Source organism: Sminthopsis crassicaudata, chromosome 1, assembly GCF_048593235.1.
Source record: "Sminthopsis crassicaudata isolate SCR6 chromosome 1, ASM4859323v1, whole genome shotgun sequence".
In the NCBI taxonomy this organism is placed as follows: domain Eukaryota; kingdom Metazoa; phylum Chordata; class Mammalia; order Dasyuromorphia; family Dasyuridae; genus Sminthopsis; species Sminthopsis crassicaudata.
Window position 1 is genome coordinate 300844779 of NC_133617.1, and position 6000 is coordinate 300850778.

The following is a 6000-nucleotide window of genomic DNA, read 5'->3' on the forward strand; positions in this document are numbered from 1 at the left end:
ATGAAAAGTCTGTCCAGGCCAACCTATAGGCATACAATGGAACTGAGCATTACTTGTTCCCTCTTTTCCTCCCAGTGCCATGAAAAACCAAAAGCAGAAGCCTACACTGGCCGGGACAGGATTCTGACAACTCTGTGGCAAGCAAAATATCTAGAGAATTGAAGAGAAAAGGGAATGGGATGTGCATGGGGCATTCGACTAAGCCAGAGTTTAAAAACTAGAATTTAGCTGGAGCTGATTCTTTCCCCCTAGAAATTAAATGAGGAAGAAACTAAAGCTGATGAGGTGTGAATTGTCCAGTGTGGGAAGAAGTTAAAAATGACTTTGAGCATTAAATTGCTATGAAAGAGGAAGGAGTCAGAAAATGATCAAAAGAGGAAAAGGGGGAAACCATAAAAATCTCAGGAGCTAAAAGACAAGGAGAAAAAAAGCATATAAGAAAAAAAAAAAAAAATAGGGAATCTGGCTAACTCAGTCCATACATCTAAGAAAAGATATTGTAAAACAAAAGAAAATGATGAAAAGGCAAAAAAGTTGATGAGACAGAGAACTCTGTGAATTCATTCCCATGAAACTACAGAAGCTTAATTCTGAATTGTTTAAAAGAGAAATAAGAATTCTAAAAGCAGAATTTATTATCTGTAAAATAGGAATACTTGACAAAGTAGAAAAACTTGAATCTGTAGTGGCAATTCTCTCTAAAGAAACAAAAAAATTACTGATTAGAAATGCAAATACACAGAACAACCTGGTTGCATAGAGACAAGTTATTTTAGAAGAACCCAAGTCAAAAAAAAAAACAAATCCTGAGTTTCATAATGCAAGAAATAATAACAAGGAAACTATCCAGAACTTCTAAACAAAAAACTAAGAACCAATCAGAGTAACACACAGGCAACTTCCAGAAACCAATCTTGTGCTGCAAATTTCAAGACAGAGTAGTTAAATTTAATAGTTCTACTGAAACACAAAATTCTGTAAGTCACCAGAAGTTAAAAAAAAAAAAAAAAAGACTTTCAATTGTAAATAAAAAAAATTTTCAAGACTATTTTACTCCTATTAGAAACTGCAGGAGGGAACAAAGAACAAAGGTGCACAAGATATAATCCAAAATGAAATTTTCTGCAAACTTGAACCTAATTGATAATGAAAAAAAGATGGGATTCAAGTTTTAAAAAGACATTTGGAAAATTCTTAGAAAAGACTAAACAGGCAACAATTACTTTTAAGAATGACATTCTCTTTCTGTAGATAGATAAATAGATATAGATAGATTAGATAGATACATAGATAGATAGATAGATAGATAGATAGATAGATAGATAGATAGATAGATAGATAGATAATACAAACACATACATACATACATCATACCATGCCCTGGATACCAGCTCCTATAGTATACCAAGCCCTGGATAAATTAAGCATCTTTTACAAGGTAGGGATTCATAATAAAAATGTTGGTTGAATGTATTAGTAAGTTAAATGCAAAGAATGTAAAGTTACTAAGTTATTTGTAAGGATCCCTACTACTGAATATATAATTCAAAGAGGTCAATGACAAAATGTACAAAAATATAACAGTGTTTTTTGTAGAAGCTAAACAATAGAAACAAAGTTGTGCCCCTCCATTGGGAAATAGTTGAACAATTCAGTGGGCTATATGGAATTATAATTTCATATATCCAGAGAAAATCAGAGAAATGTAAGAAGATTTGTGTGAATTTATGGTAAGCAGAGAAAGCAAAGATAGGAGAACAGTATACAAATCTTTTATTGTTTCCTTAATATTTAGGTTCATGTTTTCTGGGTGTCCATCCAATCTGTATGGGCAACCCTCTCATAGTAAAGACACTTTTTCTAACAATGCAGAGTAACCTCCACTCTATAATTTATATACTTAAAGAGTTTCCTGGAAAACTGGCATGTTATTTGTCCCTGGTTCCCAGATGTGTCAGATTTTAACTTGTATCTTCCTGGTCTGTGGGTTACTCTGATTGGTTCTTTTGAACTTCCAAACACAGAAATTCTAGACTGTTTCCTTTTATTATTTTTTATTATTATTTTACATAATTATAAAATTATTTTATTATTTCCAAATTATTATTATTTTATTTTCTAGTCAGATTCCTATTTATTATACAGATAACTTCTGAACATAGAAATTCTAGACAGTTTCCTTATTTCCTATTATAATTTCTTTAATTATTTATTATTTCCTTTTATTATTATTAATATTCCTTAATATTATTATTATTAAAACTCAGGATTTTTTTGACTTGGGTTTTTCTGAAATAACTTGTCTGTATGCAACTTTTTGGTTGTATGGGGATCATATTTTCTTTTAACATTAGTGCTTTTTGCTTTTCTCCCTCTAGGATGTTCTTTATTTCGGTGTATTTGCATTTCTAATCAGTAATCTATTTTTTCTGTTTCTTTAGTGAGAATTGCCACTATGGATTCATTTTTTTTTTTACTTCTTACCCCTCATATAGCTATCTGCTATGCCATGCTGCTTCTCGTGCACAATAACTACAATAATGCAAATGAAAGCAAAACTAAAAAATATCAGAATTTAGATTTAATGCAATGACCAGTCTTGGCTCCAAAAACTAAGATGATTCATATCTATCTTTTCTTAGAGAAAAAATGTTGAAGATATTAAGTTTTGAATGCATTGTCAAACATCTGCTGGGTGAGTGGGGTTTTGTATGTTAATTGTTTTCTTTCTTGTTAGGATGGGTTCTTTGGAAGAGTGGATACTAGGAAGTATGTGGAAAAAATGTGACCTCCATAACAATATAATTAGATGAATTTGGATCTAATTGAATAGCCAATCTCAAAGAGTAGTCAATGTTTTTTATGGAGATCTCCAGTAAAGTGCTTCAGGGATTACTGAATAGCATATTTATCAATGACTTGGATAAATGAATTTGTTTATCAAATTTACTGGTAACCCAAAATTGACTGGAATAGCTAACACATTCTATGACAGAATGAATTTCCCTAAAAAATTTAATAGGCTAGAGCAAATTCAACAGGAATAAATGTAAAATCTTATAAATGGGCTAAAAAAAAATTTTTTTAAAAAGCAATTTCACAAATACTAGGAGGAAATATGCTTAACAGTTTATCTAAAAAAGATTTAAAATGGACTCACTGTGAGTCAAAAATATAGCATCCCCCATGTGTGTAAATACCTTTTTCTTGTTGCACATTAGTTATTAGCTTCCGAAGGTATAAGTAACCTGGGTACATAGACAGTAGTGCTAACAATTTACATTCGCTTCCCAGTTTTCCTTCTCTGGGTGTAGTTATTTCTGTCCATCATTGATCAACTGGAAGTGAGTTGGATCTTCTTTATGTTGAAGATTTCCACTTCCATCAGAATACATCCTCACAGTATTGTTGTTGAAGTGTATAGTGATCTTGGCTATCCTTTGATATAGCAGAAAAATGTTTAAGTCTATATCATATAAGGATCAGTTTAAGGAAATGAGGATTTCAATAGGGTGAAGAAAAGATGTAGAAGATATCGTAAGTATTTAAGTATTAGAAAGGCTGTTGTATAGAAGAGAGATTAGACACTACTGATCAGAGAAATGCAAATTAAGACAACTCTGAGATACCACTACACACCTGTCAGATTGGCTAAGATGACAGGAACAAATAATGATGAATGTTGGAGGGGATGTGGGAAAACTGGGACACTGATACATTGTTGGTGGAGTTGTGAAAGAACCCAGCCATTCTGGAGAGCAATTTGGAACTATGCCCAAAAAGCTGTCAAACGGTGCATACCCTTTGACCCAGCATTGCTGTTATTGGGATTATATCCCAAAGAAATACTAAAGAGTGGAAAGGGACCTGTATGTGCCAAAATGTTTGTGGCAGCTCTTTTTGTTGTAGCTAGAAACTGGAAGTTGAATGGATGTCCATCAATTGGAGAATGGTTGGGTAAATTGTGGTATATGAATGTTATGGAATATTACTGCTCTGTAAGAAATGACCAGCAGGAGGAATACAGAGAGGCTTGGAGAGACTTAAATCAACTGTTGCTGAGTGAAATGAGCAGAACCAGAAGATCACTATACACTTCAACAACAATACTGTGAGGATGTATTCTGATGGAAGTGGAAATCTTCAACATAAAGAAGATCCAACTCACTTCCAGTTGATCAATGATGGACAGAAATAACTACACCCAGAGAAGGAAAACTGGGAAGCGAATGTAAATTGTTAGCACTACTGTCTATGTACCCAGGTTACTTATACCTTCGGAAGCTAATAACTAATGTGCAACAAGAAAAAGGTATTTACACACATATATTGTATCTAGGTTATATTGTAACACATGTAAAATGTATGGGATTACCTGCCATGGGGGGGGGGGGGAGTAGAAGGAGGGAGGGAATAATTTGGAAAAATGAATAAAAAAAAAAAGAAGAGAGATTAGACTTACTCTGCTTTACTCCAAAGGGATGAACCAGAAGTAATGGATGGAACTCACAAAGAGTTAGTTTTAATGTCAAGAACACTTTCCAAATGGAGTTGTGTAAAACTGAAGTGGGTTGCTTCTAGAGGTAGAGTATTCCTCCTTTTTGAAGCTTTTCAAACAGAGTTTGATAATCACTTGTCAGGGATGCTTTAATAAGAATTAGAATTCTTTTCTGGTACAGGTTGTACTAGATAGTTGATGAGATTCTTTCCAAATCTAAAGATTCTGTGATTGTGTAATTCTGTGACTTTGTTGTTAAAAAAAAAAAAAAAGTCCTCAATAAAACAACTTTAAAGAATAAAGGAACTCAAACTTCAAAGAAAAAAAAGATATCAATTCACCTTGAAAATATCCCTTTGAAATTACTTTCAAAACAATATAAAGCTTGTCAACTAAAATACAAAACTCCAAGGAAAATAATCAAAGTTTGATGTGTGACATATTTCTTTTCTTTTCTTTTCTTTTTTTTTTTTTAACATGAATTACAAAGCTAATCATTTATTGAAATGTTTAGGTTGTTTTTTGTTTTGTTTTGTATGCCAAATGCTTTCCAGCCACTGATGGGATAGAAAGATTGGGACTAAACCCTAATGTTTATAAAAGAGCAATGTATGTTATATTAGAAATGTCATGGTATCACAACTAAAGCAAAATTTCTGACTATATATTTTTTAAAAGATCACATGTGAAGAGATAGAAGTAATCCTTAAAAAAAAAAGAAAAAAGAAAAAAAGTGTCGCCTATAACAATTGCAAACCCTTAAGCCAACTTGTTAAAACATTTCACACTATTAGCAAAGTCTGTGAAGAGAAACTACATAGTTTTCACAGTTTGCCATCACAATTTGCTTAAACTGGCAGGATTTATCAGTGACTTCAGGTTTTGTACATTGGAATTATCATGCTTACATTTTTAGACCTAATATAAAAAGCAACTATCTTTGGAGTTTTTTTTTCCTCAATTAGGCCACTTGAATGATAATGGAGATATGAATTGATCCTCAACTAAAGTGTTGTTCCATCACCTTATCATGGCACAGAGGTGATCATGGGCTATTACAGGATATGTTCTATGTTCATAGAAAACAAACTCTGCTAAGTCATTACTGAGCCAGAAAACTTTGGACTGCTTAGTTGGTATCAGATTGTTCATGGTCTGGGGATCAACCTGACCATCCAGTTAGTATTTTTATCAATTGATGATTTAATTATGTTTGAAAATGTTTACATGGCTAGAGTTACTAATGAGAAGAAATGTAAATTAATTACTATAATCAGTAATTTTGGCTATGAGGTTCATTGAATAAATTGATGTTCTAATTCACGTACCTTCTAATGATGAAAACATTTAAAAATACACAATTTGGTCAACTTTACTCCCTCTACTTCCTCCCCACACACCAATAAAATATAATTTATATAGGTCAAAAGGATAGATTCCTAATAAGTATAATTTCTAAACCAATTTTCAAGTGTGTTATTTTGAATTTCATTTGACTTTTC